This window comes from Dipodomys merriami, unplaced genomic scaffold (genome assembly GCF_024711535.1).
Source record: "Dipodomys merriami isolate MVZ:Mamm:240054 unplaced genomic scaffold, mDipMer1.0.p SCAF_939, whole genome shotgun sequence".
NCBI lineage: Eukaryota > Metazoa > Chordata > Mammalia > Rodentia > Heteromyidae > Dipodomys > Dipodomys merriami.
The window spans coordinates 320,648-338,014 of NW_027206556.1; the positions used below are offsets into that span (position 1 = coordinate 320,648).

The 17,367-nt window shown below is 38.8% G+C and overlaps 1 pseudogene; it reads right to left on the reverse strand.

The window, feature by feature from the left end:
* The window catches only part of LOC138821760 (leucine-rich repeat-containing protein 14B-like), an 88,028-nt pseudogene extending 71,547 nt beyond the window's left edge, over positions 1-16,481 (reverse strand).
* Positions 16,482-17,367: the final 886 nt, after the last annotated feature.

Below are 17,367 nucleotides of genomic sequence, written 5' to 3' on the forward strand. Positions count from 1 at the left end.
AAATTGATGGTACAGGAAAGGAAGAAGAGAGGGAGCAGAGTAATGTTCTTGAATAAGCAAGAGGGAATTGGATCTGATACATGAGTGGAAGGACTGGATTTATCTAAGATCATGGAGATTTCCTGAATGCACAGAAGAAGAGGCCGAGTGCATAGCTCAGATGTGGACAGATGAGATGTGATGAGAGCTTGTGAAGTTTTCTTCCTGTTGATGCAATTCTCACTGAGAAATGAAGGTAGCTCAGTGGTATAGCACTTGCTTTGCATGCATAAGGCCCTGGGTTCGATTCCTCAGCACCACATAAGCAAGAAGAAAAAAGCCTGAAGTGGTGCTGTGGCTCAAGTGGTAGAGTGCTAGCCCTGAGCTGAAGAACTGAGGGACAGCGCCCAGGCCCAGAGTTAAAGGCCCACGGCCGGACCCAAAAAAATAAAAGAAATGCAAACCAAGGTCATGATCTGGAAGTGAGGAACTGAAAACTTTGGGAGGTAATTTTCTTTTTCTCATGTCTTAAAGAAATTTATATAAGCATATGAACTGGGTACCTGTAGCTCACATCTGTAATCTTAGCTACTCAGGAGGCTGAGATCTGAGAATCATGGTTCAAAGCCACCCTAGGCAGGAAAATCTGTGAGATTTTTATATCCAGTTAACCACCAAAAGCCAGAATTGAAGCTGTGGATCAAGTGGTAGAACACAAGCCTTGAATGAAAAAGGTAAAGGACAACACCCAGGTCCTGAGTTCAACCTTTGGGACTAGTACATGTGCACACATGTACGATTGTGTGCACACATGCCACCACACCCACACATGGCTACTTGAATAAAAATAGAACAATTTATACAAGAAGTTGGAGATTTAAAAGATAAAAAACGATACATAAACCTTCAGCTAAGCTGACTAAAGGAAGGCGGAAACAGGCTCAAATGAATAAAATTGTTGGTGGGTGTGTAAACTTGTTCAACCACTTTGGAAAGTAATATGCACGTTCCTCAAAAGACTCCACATAGAGCTCCCCAATGACCCAGCAATCCTACTTTTGGGCATTTACCCAAATGCTCACAAACCAGACCACACTAAATCTACCAGCACGACTATGTTTATTGCAGCCTTATTTACCATAGCTAAGATATGGAACCAACCCTATGCCCCTCAGTAGATGAATGGATCCAGAAAATGTGGTATGTATACACAATGGAATACTATGCCTCCATAAGAAAGAATGGCATTGTCTCATTTGTTAGGAAATAGAAAGACTTGGAAAAAATTATATTAAGTGAAGTAAGCCAGACCCAAAGAAACATAGGTCCCATGGTTTTCTCTATTTTCAATTCCTAGTGTATGTCTGAGTCAAACAGAAAAGATCAGATAGGTTAGGGAAAGGAACTCTAAGATAGGTATTCAAATGTATTTTTTTCTTCCATGCAATTGTTTCTAACACATTTATAAGATGATTTCTTGGTTGTTTTGTATGTCCCTTCCCCACGGTATAACATCTGCTTTCACTGTATTTGATATTGTTTTAATTTGTGGAGGGGAAGGGAAAAAACAAATCATTTAAATAGGGATACAGGAGGACCCATTGCAACAATGAGACATACAAGTTGTTATGTCGAAAATGAACTTTACAACTTTGGTGGGTGGGAGCGGGGAGAGTGGGGAGGATTGGGTGAGGGGGGTGAGGGGAGGATGGGAAAGGATGGGAAGGGGAAACAAAGGAGAAGGCTACGATGCTTGATAAGAAATGTACTCATTGGGGCTGGGAAGGTGGCTCCGTGGTAGAGCACTTGCCTTGCATGCCTGAGGCCCTGGATTTGATTCCTCAGCACCACATAAACAAAAAGAAAAAATCTGGAAGTGGAGTTGTGGCTCAAGTAGTAGAGCATTAGCCTTGAGCTGAAGAGCTGAGGGACAGCGCCCTGGCCCAGAGTTCAGGCCCCATGACCGGACCCCCCCCCCAAAAAAAAAGAAAGAAAAAAGAAATGTTCTCATTATCTTGCCCATGTAATTGTAACCCCTCTCAACAGTATTTTCACAATAAAAAAGAACAAAAAAACAAAAAGGGATAACACACACATCAATGAAATAATGAGCATAATGGGCTGGGAAGGTGGGGGTTTCATGACGTCACTTCAGCAGAAGGAATTGTTTGTAAGAAATTTACAAGAAGCTGTAGGCACGGCTAGAGCAAAAAGAATGTATGGCTATTGGAGACTTCCTTTTAATCTTAAAGCATATACAATAGACTCATATAGATACCCTGTAGATAAAAAAGATGCAGAGGGATATTTGGACCAAAAGCTAAAAAAGATCCCTAAAAGGTTGATAGATGAAAGGTGACAATGGCTTATCAGAGGAAAATGGTGGGATCCTCCATTATCTAGAGGACCCCAAAGACTTCCCCCAGATCCATAGCCTTTTACAGGTGTGTATGATAAGGATGGCAACCGTTGGGAAAACTACTTAGGAGAAAGAAATTCCTATTACTCTCTTTCATTTACTGAGAGACTTGCTAGATCTAGGCCTCCTTGGTGCTTACTATCAAAGAAGGAATAAGAAAGATCTTATGAGACAGTTAAGGCCACTATGGAAAAGAGTAAATGATTATGTGAACGGGTTACAGAAAAGACACTATGAACTTAAATTTTATATATGGCCAGATTTAACTAAGTATACTGAATATCATGATTTTGGCCACAAATTGGGGACCCTCTAAAGAATGGCAAAGGATCAAAATTGCTTAGAAAAGATTTGAAACGCATGAAGTACAAAACTAAACAAAAGTAACAATAAAGTACTAGAGTTCATGCCTTTCTGTCCAGCAGCTTGCCCATATGCTCTGGTTAATGGTTAATAGATGATAAACATCGAAACCAATTGTATTTCTTAAAAGTAGAGCTAAAGCCGAAAACAAGTGCCTATCGTCATAGCTCCTCATCCAAAAAACAAGATCAGGTGACCAGCTGGTGACCACCCAAGAATGAAGCCTTGCAGCAAGATTGTGTAACCTTTTGCCCTTTCTCATGGAGACTTTTGCTATAAAAGCTTGTTATCCTCTGCAATAAATCGCACTCAGCATTCACTCCTCTTGTGTGTGAGTTGTGTTTGCCATCTCCCCACCTGTTCCAGTTACCTCCACTAGGTATCCTCTGTCGTCCCGACAGAGCCGGTCCGCGGCACAAACTCATCATATGAAGCCAGTATTCCACTTATTCTAAAACTAGACAGGATACAACAAAAAGAGATTTATAGACCAATCTCTATGATGAACATAGATGTAGAAATTCCCAAAAAAATTGTTGCATGCCAAATGCAATACATCAAAAAGATTATATCCTATGACCAAATTGCTATATTCTAGATACTCAAGGTTAGTGGATCAACATACTTACATCAATAAATGCAATATCACATATGAACAGACTCAAGGAATCCTATTATCATCTTAATTCAGGCAGAAATATCCTTTGACAAAAATTCAACATCTTTTCATGACAAAAGCTCTGGAGAAACTATGAGTTTAGGCAATGTTCCTCAATATAATAAATGCTATATTTGACAAGCCTATATTGTCAACGTCATAGTAAATGAAGGCAGAACTGAAATAATTTTTTCTAAAGTCAAGGACAATACAAGACATTCAGTCTATTCCCTTTATTTCTATTCACAATAGCACTGGAATCCTAGCCAGAGCAACAATTCACAAGAAGAAACAAAAGGGATTCAAATAGGGAAGGAAGAAATAAAGTATTGTTATTTTCAGATGATACGATTCTATACTTAAAGCACCTTAAAGTTCCACCTCTTTTGTAATATAGCAGAATATAAAGTCAGCATTAAAAAACCAATAACTATTCTGTACATCAACAGAAAAATAGGAGAATAATTCCATTTCCCAATAGTTTCAATTTTTTCTATGAATAAATTTAACAAAGGTGAAAGATTTCTATACTTAAAACCATGAAACATTGAAGAAGAAATTTTAAAAAGACACTAGAAGATAGAAAGGCATCCTTGTTGCTGAATATACAGAATTAATATAAAGAAAATGGCTATATTAAGGAAAGCAATGTTTGCAGATAATGAAATTCCTACCAAAATCTCAATATCATTACTCACAGAAACAGAAAAAAAAATCAATACTACAAATATAGCAAATATCCAAAGCAATCCTGAACAAAACTAAAACAAAGTTGAAGGTATCATGATACCTCACTTCAAATTATATTACAAAGCCATAGGAACAAAAATAGCAAGCAACTGGCCCCAAAATAGACATGAAGATTACTGAATAGAATGCCCAGAAATGCTGCTACCACAATCTGATTTCTGACAAAGGATCTCAAAGCATGTATCAGAGAAAAGACAGACTTTTCAAGAAATGGTGCTGGAAAAACTAGCTTTCTTCATGCAGCAGACTGAAACCAGATCTCTTTCCCTCTCTCTCTCCTCTCCTCTCTCTCTTTCTCTCTCTCTCCTAACGTCAATTAAAAGTGAATCAAGAATTTTAATGTAAGACCTGAAACTTTGAAACTACTAGTCGTAGTCAAAATACTGGAATGCATTGGCATAGGTAGTGACTTCCTGATTAGAAATTCAATAGCTCAACAAATAAGGGCAAGTATTGACAAATAAAATTATATTAAACTAAAAAGCTTTTACACAACAATGTCTCTAAAGGCTAAAGGGACAACCTACTGTATGGGAGAAAATCTAAAGCAATTATTCATCTGACGAAGAATATACATAATACAGAATATACAGTATATACATAAAACTCAAAACACTGAACTATTCCAAAACAAAAATGGGCAAAAGTGCTGAACAGATCATTCTTGGGGTAAGAAGAACAAACGACCAATAAATACATAAAGAAATGCATAACGTCCCTGGCCATAAAGAAATGCAAATCAAAATGACAGAGATTTCATCCCACTGCAGCCAATATGGCTAGAGCAGAAACAACATCACATAGCATATGAGGATGCCAAGAGAAAAGAGTCCTGTTTGTAGGAATGCAAATTAGTGCAACTACTATGTAAATAAGCCTAAATTGATTTCCTCAAAAAAAAAATAGTACTGTATGCTGCAACCATGTCAGGATTGGGTATTTTATTTATTGAATATTGTTAGTGGGAGTAGGTATTGAATTTAGAGCCTTGAACTTGCTAGGCTGGTGCTCTCCCACTGGAGCCACACCTCCAGCTCTGCTTTATGCTGGTCCACACCTCCAGCTCTGCTTTATGCTGGTCATTTTCAAGATGGAGTCTAGCAAACTTTCTTAGGCAGGTTGTCTTTGAAATGTGATCCTCCATATCTTAGCCTCCTGAGTAAGATTACATGTATAAGTTATCATCATTTGGCTCACACTTAGGAATCTATCTGAAGGAATGAAAGTCATAAAACAATAAATGTACTTATATATCCATGTTCATTACAATACTTTTCTTAATAGCCAAACCTGAGAAAAACCCAGATGCCCTATAACTGATGAGTGACTCCAAATATGTGCTCTATATATAAAATAGGCAAGGAAAAGAACCACATGGTCATCACAACATATGGGGGAAAACATTTGACAAGATCCAACACCGCTTTATGATGAAAGCTCTGGAGAGTCCAGGAATATATGGGACATTCGTCAATATAATATAGGCATATATAATATAGACAGACCTACAGCCAGCATGTATTTAATGGTGAAAAGTTGAAACCATTCGCTCTAAAATCAAGAATGAGAGAAGGATGTTCACTCTCTCCACTTCTCTGCAATATAGTACTGGAATTTCTAGTTAGAGCAATAAGGCAGGAGACAAACATAAAGGGGATCCATATAGGGAAAGAAGGAATAAAACTCTCCCATTTTGCAGATAACATGATCCTGTATTTAAAGAGCTCCATGGATTCCTTTCCTAAGTTACTTTGGCTGAGTTAGCAGGGTATAAAATTAACCCCAAGCTGGGCACTGGTGGCTTATGCCCGGCATCCTAACCACTCAGAAGGCTGATATCTGAGGATTGTGGTTCAAAGCCAGCATAGGCAGGAAAGTCCGTGAGGCTCTTATCTCCAATTAAGCACCAGAAAACCCAAAGTGTCATTGTTGCTCAAAAGATAGAGCACTTACCTTGAGCTGAAGAGTGCTGGGACAGAGCCCAAGCCCAGAGTTCAAGCCACATCGCCAACAAAGGAAGAAAGGAAGAAAGTAAGAAAGGAAGAAAGAAAGAAAGAAAGAAAGAAAGAAAGAAAGAAAGAAAGAAAGAAAGAAAGAAAGAAAGAAAGAAAGAAAGAAAGAAAGAAGGAAAGAAAGGAGAGAGAGAAAGAGAGAGAGAAAGAGAGAGAGAAAGAGAGAGAGAGAGAAAGAGAGAGAGAGAGAGAGAGAAAGAGAGAGAGAAAGAGAGAGAGAAAGAGAGAGAGAAAGAGAGAGAGAGAGAGAGAAGAGAGAGAAAGAGAGAGAGAAAGAGAGAGAGAAAGAGAGAGAGAAAGAGAGAGAGAAAGAGAGAGAGAGAAAGAGAGAAAGAGGGAGAGAAAGAGAGAGAGAAAGAGAGAGAGAAAGAGAGAGAGAAAGAGAGAGAGAGAAAGAGAGAAAGAGGGAGAGAAAGAAAGAAAGAAAGAAAGAAAGAAAGAAAGAAAGACAGAGAGAAAGAAAGAGAGAGAGAAAGAGAGAGAGAGAAAGAAAGAAAGAAAGAAAGAAAGAAAGAAAGAAAGAAAGAAAGAAAGAAAGAAAGAAAGAAAGAAAGAAAGAAAGAAAGGAAGGAAGGAAGGAAGGAAGGAAGAAAGGAAGGAAGAAAGGAAGGAAGGAAGAGAGAGAGAAAGGAAGAAAAAGAGAAAGGAAGAAAAAGAGAAAGGAAGAAAAAGAGAAAGGAAGGAAGAAAGAAAGAAACCCCCCAAAATCAGTAGCTTTTCTGTATGCCAATAAGGAGAAGAGTGAATCTGAAATCAGGAAAGAAAGTCCTTTTGTAGTAGCCTCAAAAAACACTTTGGAATTACCAAAGAGATGAAGGACCTCTGTGATTAAAACGTTAGAAACAGGTTTAAGGAAGTAGAAAAACCTCCCATGCTCCTGGATTGGAAGGTTTAACCATGAAAATAGCAATATTGCCCAAAGCTATCTACAAATTCAATTCAATACCCATCAATATCCAACAAAATTCTTCAGTGATATAGAACAAACAATCCACAAACTAATCTGGAATATTGGAAGACCCTGAATAGCACAACCAATCCTTGGTAGGAAGATCAGTGCTGGAGGAATATCAGTACCAGGAGGAATATCAGTACCAAGCTTTAATCTCAATTAAAAAGCTATAGAAATTAAAACAAACCAAAACAACTTGGTACAGGCACAAAATAGGACAGAGGACCAATGGACTAAAATAGAAGAACCAGAAATGAATTTACAGACCCATAGCCACCTTATATTTGATAAGGGAGCCAAAGGATGGCAAAAAGGACAGCCTCTTCAAAATTGATGCTGGCAGAATTGGCTACCCAGTACTTGTGCAGAAAACTGAATTTAGATCCTTATATATCAACCTGCACCAGAATCAACTCCAAATGGATGAAAGACTTTAATGTAAGATCAGATACCCTGATAATATTACAGGAAGATATAGGGGACACGTTAGGGGGTAGTACAGTTCAAAACTTACTAAGTAATGATCCAGAATCAGAACAAATCAAAAACTAGGTAAATGGGATTGCATACAACTGAAGAGTTTCTGCCTGGCCAAAGACATGCTTTAACAATTGGGGATGTGGCCAAAAGGGAACATTACTACACTGTGGTTAGGAATGCAAACTGGTTTAACTACTCTGGAAAGCAATATGGAGGTTCTTTAATAGACTAAACATATAACTTCCCTATGACCCAGCAATTTCACTCCTGGGTATGTATCTAATTGTCTAAAATCAGGCTATACAAAATGCCACCAGCATGACCATGTTCAATGCATCATTGATTACCATACACAAGACATGGAATCAGTTCAGATGTCCCTCAATGAATGAATGGATCAAGAAAATGTGGCCAGGCACTGGTGGCTCATGCCTGTAATCCTAGATACTCAGGAGGCTGAGATCTGAGGATCGTGGTTCAAAGCCAGCCTGGGCAGGCAAGTCCAATAAACCACTAGGAAAAAAATGGAAGTGGTGTTGTGGCACAAGCCGTAGTGCATTCGCCTTGAGCTGAAGAGCACCAGGACATGGCCCAAGCCCAGAGTTCAAGCCCCACGATGAGAAAACAAAAAGAAAATATTGTATGTAACAATGCTCAACAAGAAATATACTCATTGCCTTACTCATGTAACTGTAACCACTCTGTATAGCATCTTTAGAATAGAACAAAACTGTTTTTCCAAAAGAAAGAAAATGTGATATGTATACACAGTGTAATTCTATGCTTCTTTTGGAGAGCATGACATTCCCTTGTTCATAAGGAAACGAAAAACTTGGAAAAAAAATTATAGTAAGTGAAGTAAGACAGACCCAAAGAAATACAAGCTGCATAATTTCCCTCATTTGTAATAATTAAAATGTGCCTATAAATCTACAAAAAATTCCAATGGATAGTAAAAGACAAATAAGTACACTTGGACATAATGAATTAAACAGAAGTCTAAACATTCATACAGTGAGACCAAAAGAGGATATCCTTAATAGAGGGCTCAATAGGTATGTACATATGAGCATATAAAATGATATTTATAGAAATGAACTCCAAAAAATGGAAGTAAAAAGTTTTTTATTGTACTGTTTCAGTTTTTTAAAATCTTTCTTCTCTTCTCTTCTTTCTTTTTCTTTTATTTTTTTTTAATTTTTATTTATTTTTTACTGTGAATATACTGTACAGAGGGGTTACAATTACATGGACAAGAAAATGAGTACATTTATTATCAAGCATTGTAGCCTCCTCCTTTGTTTCTCCTTCCCGTCCCTTCCCAACCTCCTCCCACCCCACCCCAGCCTTCAAGCCCCCCCCACCAAAGCTGTAAAGTTCGTTTTCGACATAACGACTTGTACACCTCATTGTTGCAATGGGTCCACCTGTATCTATATTTAAACGACTTGTTTTTCCCATTACTCTCCACAAATTAAACTGACATCAAATACAGTGAAAGCAGGGGTTATACTGTGGGGGAGGGACATACAAAGCAACAAAGAAATTATCTTATAAATGTGTTGGAAACAATCGCATGAAAGAAAAAAAACTGAATACATATCTTAGGGTTCATTTCCCTAACATCACCTTATCTGAACTTTTTTGCTTAACTCATACATATACTAGATATTGCAAATCAGGGAAACCTTGGGATTTATGTTTCTTTGGGCTTGGCTTACTTCACTTAATATAATTTTTTCCGAGTCTTTCCATTTCCTAACAAATGGGGCAATGTCATTCTTTCTGATGGAGGCATAGAATTCCATTGTGTATACGTACCACATTTTCTTGATCCATTCATCAACTGAGGGTTATTGGGTTGGTTCCACATCTTACTATGGTAAGTAATGCTGCAATAAACATAGTTGTGCTGGTAGCTTTAGTGTGGTGTTGTTCATAAACATTTGGGTAAATGCCCAAAGTGGGATTGCTGGGTCATAGGGGAGCTCTATGTGGATACATTTAAGTAACCTCCATACTACTTCCCAAAGTGGTTAAACAAGTTTACACTCCCACCAACAATGCAGTAAGATTCCCTTCTGTCCAAATCCCCTCCAGCATCTGTTGTTATTAGAGTGCTTGGTTATAGACATTCTAACTGGGGTGAGGTGGTATCTCAATGTTGTTTTGATTTGCATTTCTTTTATGGCTAGAGAGTTTGAGCATTTCTTCCTGTGTCTATTGGAAATCCTTCTTTGTTCTTCAGAGGAGTGTCTCTTTAAGAATTTAGCCCCCTTATTTATTGGACAGTTTTTTTCTTTGAGGATTTGTTGTAGGGGGATTTAATTTTTTGAGTTCCAGGTATATTTTAATTTAGCCCCCTTATTTATTGGACAGTTTTTTTCTTTGAGGATTTGTTGTAGGGGGATTTAATTTTTTGAGTTCCAGGTATATTTTAGATATGAGACCATTGTCCGTTGTATGGCTAGTGAAGATCTTGTCCCAATCTGAGGGCTTTCTATTGATCTTGCTTGCTATATCTTTTGCCATGCAGAAGCTCTGCAACTTCATACAATCCCATTTGTCCAACCTTTCTTTGATTTGTTGTGTTTCTGGGTCTCTATTAAGAAAATTTCGGCCTGCACCAAGGAGAACTAGGATTTCTCCTATTCCATCCTGTAATGTTTTCAGAGTGTCTGCTTTGAATCCGAGGTCTTTGATCCATTTGGAGTTGATTCTGGTGCAGGGTGATATATAAGGATCAAGCGTTAGTTTTCTAAGAGTAGTTAACCAGTTTTGCCAGCACCATTTACTGAAGAGGCTGTCTTTCTTCCATTCTATTTTTTTTAGCTCCCTTATGGAACATTAGATGGCTATATGTCTGTAGGTTCATTTCTGGGTTTTCAATTCTATTCCATTGGTCCTGAGGTCTGTTCTTGTGCCAGTACCAAGCTGTTTTGATTACTATGGCTTTATAGTAGAGTTTGAAATTTGGTATTGATATTTCTCCAGCATTGTTCTTTCTGTTGAGGAGCCTTTTAGCTATTCGGGATATTTCATTATTCCATATGAATATTTGGATTGCCTCTTCTATTTCCTTGAAGAATGAGGTTGGAATTTTGCTAGGTATCACATTGAATTTATAGATAGCCTTGGGAATTATTGCCATTTTGACGATGTTGATCTTTTCAATCCAGGAGCATGGGAGGTTTTGCCATTTTCTAAGTTCTGCTTTGATATCCTTTCTTCAGGTTTTTAAAATTTTCATCATAGAGCCCTTCACTTCTTTCGTTAAGCTTATTTCTAGGTATTTTATTTTTTATGGGGTTATTACAAATGGAGTTGCTTTCCTAATTACAGCCACACTTTTCTCTTTGTTGGCATACAGAAAAGTCATTGATTTTGGGGGTTTAATTTTATACCCTGCTACTTTGCCAAAGTTTTGAATCAGCTTGAGTGATTTGGGAGTGGAGTCTATGGGTTTCTTTAAATACAATTTCCTGTCATCTGCAAATAGAGAGAGTTTTAATTCTTTTCTTATTTGGATCCTCTTTATGATTGCATCTTATCTTATTGCTGTAGCTAGGCATTGTAATAATAGATTGAAGAGACTGGACATCCTTGTCCTTTTCCTGAGTTAAGACGAAATGGCTTTAGTTTTCACCATTAATATAATGCTGGCTGTAGGTTTGTCATATACAGCTTTTATTGTATTGAGGAATGTTGCATGGATTCCTAATATTTCAAAAACCTTCATCATAAAGGGGCGCTTGATCTTGTCAAATGCTTTTTCTACATCTATTGAGATAACCATGTGGTTCTTATCCTTGCTCCTGTTGATGTGATTAATTATATTAATTGATTTGCGTGTATTGAACAAGCTTTGCATCCCTGAAATGAATCCTGTTTTATAAGCGTGTATGATTTTTTTATGAATTGTTGATGCATCTGTTGAACTAGATTGTATCTGCAGACTATTGACTGGGCAAATACAGACTTTGGTTGATGGTTGCCTTAAGATAGTGTTCTAGCACAAAACTGGTGTTATTTTCATCCCAAATGGGCAGAGTAAGCCGGAAAAATAAACACAAGAAAAATAGCAAGTCCGGGTATCTCACTCCCACTCATGATAATCAGGGACAAAATAGATAATGAATAATCCAGAGTAGTGTTCCCAAATAGCTCTATAAACACTGCTGGCCAACATGATAAATGAAAAGATTGAAAACCTAAAAAGGACTCTGTATGAGCGTGATAGTGAGAGAGAGGAGGCAAACCAAGATTTATACACGAATAGCATGAGTGTGAGGAAGATACTCAAAAACTAATACACGACTTGCATGAGCAGCTTGAGAATTCTCAAAGAGAAAGGTAGGAATGGCATAGGAAGTCTAAGAACACTCAAAAAGAACTACAGGAATGGTGTGAACGTGAGGAAGCTAAAAAAAGTGTAATACAGGAATTTAGAGAGCAGGATGAGAATAAACAAAGATCACTAAAGGCATTCATGGTATCCATTAACAAAGAGGTGAAGGAAGTCGGGAGACCACAAACGGAATGCTGAATGGAAACCAACAGAAGGAATGGAAGTACAAGGAAACCATAACCAATCAACTAAGTGATTTGAGAATAAACACTGAGCACCAAATTAAGGAAGTAAGGAAGTTCATACAAGATCTAAAACAAAGCTTCAACAAAGAATTTGAAGCCATCAAAGCTGACCAATTAGAAGGAAAAGAAATAAAAAACAAAGTAGAAAGTCTTGACAGCAGGTTAGACCATGCAGAAGACCGAATCTCGGGGATTGAAGACAGCCCAGATATTATAGAGAAAGAACATACAACCATCCAAGACAAGTCCAAGAAATATGACAGATCTATCCAACACTTGGAAAACACAAGCAAAAGGAATAATCTGAGGATAATGTGTGTAGAGGAGCACCTAGAAATAGAAGTTAATGGTCTAGGAAATTTGTTTAACAGGATCCTAGCAAAGAAGTTCCCAAACATGCAAAAAGATAGGTCTATTCAGATACAAGAAACTTTTAGAACCCCAAATAGACAAGACGAGAATAGGACACCCCACTGCAACATTATAATCCACACAGGATCAACTCAGACCAAGGAAAAGATCCTTAAAGCTATCAAGGAGAAAAGATTAATCACCTATAAAGGGCAACCAATTAGAATCACCTCAGATTTCTCAGCAGAGAGAATGAGAGCAAGAAGAGCCTGAAATGATGTATGCCATGCCCTAAAAACAAACAACTATCAACCAAGAATACTGTACCCAGCTAAACTCTCCTTCATAACTGAAGGCCAAATAAAAACTTTCCATAGCAAAGAATAAAAAAAGAAACAATATATCTCCACCAAACCAGTCCTACAAAAGATTCTTTAAAATGTCCTACACATAGAAAACCAGGGAGACCACAATAAAGGCCAAGAAACTGCACACAAACTGAGAATCCAAGAACCATAGGAAGAACCCAGTTTTTGCAGCCCCCAAGAAGGTGGATAACATGGCAGGAACTCCCAAATACCTCTCAGTCCTTTCTATCAACATTAACGGACTTAACTTTCCAATTAAGCGACATAGACTGTCTAGTTGGATTAAAAAACAAGATCCTTGTATATGCTGCCTTCAGGAGTCACATCTTGCCCCTAAAAACAAACACATTTTCAATCTGAAAGGCTGGAACAGAATCTACCAAGCAAATGGCCTCCATAATCAGGCGGGAATTGCAATCCTAATACCAGATAAAATAGACTTCAACTTAAAATTTGTGAGAAGAGATAAAGAAGGTCTCTACAGATTAATTAATGGATCTCTCCTTCAGGAGGATATTACAATTCTAAGTATCTTTTCGCCAAACAAAGGAGCACACAAATTTATCCAAGAAACACTACTTTCCCTCAAATCCCACATAGATCCAAAGACATTAATTGTTGGGGATTTTAACACACCACTCTCCCCACTAGATAGATCAACTCGGCAAAATCTCAAAAGAGAACCCGCAGGTCTAAACAACTGCATAGATCAACTAGTTTTGACAGACATCTACCGAATATTTCACCCAGCAGCATCACAATACACGTTTTTCTCAGCAGCACATGGAACATTTTCTAAAATAGACCACATTTTAGGCCACAAAGGAAGTTATACTTTGCATTCTCTCAGACCACAAGGGAATAAAGTTAGAACTCAACACAAAAAGCCAGCAAATAAAGTCCGGTAACACATGGAGGCTGAACAACACACTGCAGAATCACGAGTGATTCATGGAAGAGATTAGAAAGGAAATTCAAATGTTCATGCTATTTAACAAAAATGAGCACACAAATTACCAGCTCCTCTGTGACACAGTAAAGACAGTACTCAGAGGCAAGTTTATAGCTCTGAGTTCCTACATCAACAAATTGGAAAGACCTGAAACCAACAATTTAATGAGACATCTGAACCTCCTTGAAAAATAGCAGGAATATAAACCCCAATCGAGTAGATGGAAAGAAATAATTAAAATTAAATTAGAATTAAATGAATTAGAATCCAAAAAAACTATAGAAAGAATCAACAAAACAAAGAGTTGGTTCTTTGAAAAAATTAACAAAATTGACACACCCTTAGCAAACTTATCAGAAAAAGAAGAGAACACACCTAAATAAATAAACTCAGAGATGAGAATGGAAACATCACCACAGAAACAACCAAGATTCAGAACATTTTAAGGGAATACTTCTCAAAACTTTATGCTAATAAGTTTCAGAATTTGGCAAAAATGGACCTTTTCCTAGCAAATATTGACATGCCAAAACTAAACCAAGATGAGTTAAACCATCTCAACATTCCCATATTAAGCATTGGAATAGAAACAGCAATAAGAGCCCTCCCAGCTAAGAAAAGTCCAGGACCTAACCCGAACCCTAACCCTAACCCTAACCCTAACCCTAACCCTAACCCTAACCCTAACCCTAACCCTAACCCTAACCCTAACCCTAACCCTAACCCTAACCCTAACCCTAACCCTAACCCTAACCCTAACCCTAACCCTAACCCTAACCCTAACCCTAACCCTAACCCTAACCCTAACCCTAACCCTAACCCTAACCCTAACCCTAACCCTAACCCTAACCCTAACCCTAACCCTAACCCTAACCCTAACCCTAACCCTAACCCTAACCCTAACCCTAACCCTAACCCTAACCCTAACCCTAACCCTAACCCTAACCCTAACCCTAACCCTAACCCTAACCCTAACCCTAACCCTAACCCTAACCCTAACCCTAACCCTAACCCTAACCCTAACCCTAACCCTAACCCTAACCCTAACCCTAACCCTAACCCTAACCCTAACCCTAACCCTAACCCTAACCCTAACCCTAACCCTAACCCTAACCCTAACCCTAACCCTAACCCTAACCCTAACCCTAACCCTAACCCTAACCCTAACCCTAACCCTAACCCTAACCCTAACCCTAACCCTAACCCTAACCCTAACCCTAACCCTAACCCTAACCCTAACCCTAACCCTAACCCTAACCCTAACCCTAACCCTAACCCTAACCCTAACCCTAACCCTAACCCTAACCCTAACCCTAACCCTAACCCTAACCCTAACCCTAACCCTAACCCTAACCCTAACCCTAACCCTAACCCTAACCAGATGGAGATACAAGGGATTCCTGGGGGCATGTTACACCTACTCCATGCCTCTGCCTTTATTTTGCCACTGGGACTTTACCAGTGTCTCTGGTGACTTTCTGATTTTCAGTGTTCCCAGATAAAGAAGCTTTCCCTTTACCTAGGCTTCTGGCCTGAGCAGATGATCATGGAGAACTGCCCTTTCCAAGATAGCTTTCTTGTCATTTGCCATTTTTACCTGCACTAAGCCACTGACAAAAATGTTTCATGTGGTTTCTGAAATGGTTTTCAGGAGGAGGCTGTCCCTTCTGTAACAGAATATAGGATGTCCCCGCAGGTGTCTCCCTTAATGTTTTATTTTGAGGATGGCAGCTCCTCTTCTGAGTTGTGATGTCCCAAGCCATGTATCTCCTCCACCAGACTTGTCTGATTTTAGTGTTGGAGGACTCGTGCCATTGTTACTTTGTGGAAAATTTTTACCTTGGCCATTGTGGAGGTCACTATGGTGCAACGCTTCTGGCCCTGCCCTCTGCTGATCGTTGTCTTGTCCAGTTGTTCATGCAGTTCATGGGAAGCTGCCATGTCCACACTGGTGACACTAGAGTTTAAAGTAAGTAAAGTCACATTTTTCAAGTTATCTGACTCCAGAGGCTGGTCATCCTGAAGACTCTGGGCCTTTCCTATCTTTCTGCTCTCCAGTTTCAGTTTTAATTCATTGAAAAGTCCATTTTTTAAAGTCTGATAACTCAGACCTTGGGAAACCAATGTATCTATTGGGGTCTTTTTAGTGGTCAGGATACCCTGTGCTTTGCTTTGATTGATAGGTATCACTACGGAAGCTTTGCTTTCATTGGTGATGTTGCTTTTAGCTTCTAATGGAAGATTACAGAATTCCTTTGTCTTGAATATCTCCTTAGAGATATTATATAGGGAAATTTTCTTTGAACATATCCCTTTTTCATCAGTCTTTTGAATGCTTTGTCTAAAAATTTGTTTCTTATCATCTGCATCAGGTGCAGCCACTGCTGTCCTCAGGAACACATTTGGACTGCATATATTGTCTGCTATGGTTTGTGTCACACTGGCTTTTTCTAGGACACCATGTGTTGGGTGCAGAAAAGGCCATCTGCCCTCCTTCATTCTATGTAGGTTCTCAATGTACTCTTTGTTGGTATCAGAGAGTAATTGTCTCTGAAACCACTGTTCTTTCTTGCTCACAGGTGAGGCTGAATTTGTTGTTCCCATCTTCTTTGGCTATTAGCAAAAGACTTTTGTCCATGGGGCTGGGATACCCCAAGTTTAGAATATACTCCAGAAAGAGGTGGATGGGGAGGAAAGTTTAGAGTTGGAGCAAACCAAGATGGACCTTCTTTCACATAAGTGGTTTCTATTGATTCCTGGGCCTTCTGGGGAAGACATTGCATTGTCTTCATTTGAAAAAAAATGTAATTCTGTCTGCCACGATATTTGACTTGCTGGATTCAGGGAAAGAAATATCATGGGGTGTGGCCAGACTTCTGTCCTTCCCTACGAGTAGTGCCAAATCTCTCTGTTTCTTTTGGCTAGGGGATTTTTCACACAAGGGCAAGTACATGCTGTTGGAATGACATGAACCATGCACAGTCCCAGGAACCTGATACTCTTTGATTTCTGTAAATTTCTTGTTCCAATGTACTTCCAGGCATCCTTGAATTGTTTCTGATGCAGAATTACCAGTCGGGTACTAAAATCATTGCCTGACACAATCCCTGTGAAACTTTCAGAATTTGACTCAGACTGACACTGTGAGCTATTATGTGGAGCCCCCACTGAGGCATTGGACAGATGGTCTTTGGGGCCAGTCTCTGCACTGTGTCCTTGTTCCTTCCCTACTTCCTCATCTACCAGAGGTATCTCTATGCTCTTCTCATTAAAACTTTAAAGTTAGCTAGATTCAAAGTTTGGATGTTTGCACTTCTGATGTTTAAAGGAGGAAATCCATGAGAGACTCTGACTGCTGTTAGACTCAGAGCTTTGGGGAATTTCTATCCTACGACTTACCAGGAACAGAGACTCCTGGATCCTGGGGGCAGGCCCCAGTGCTGCTGGATGAGCCTCTTTCTGATGCTCTAGTTCTTGCCGCAGGTCACCG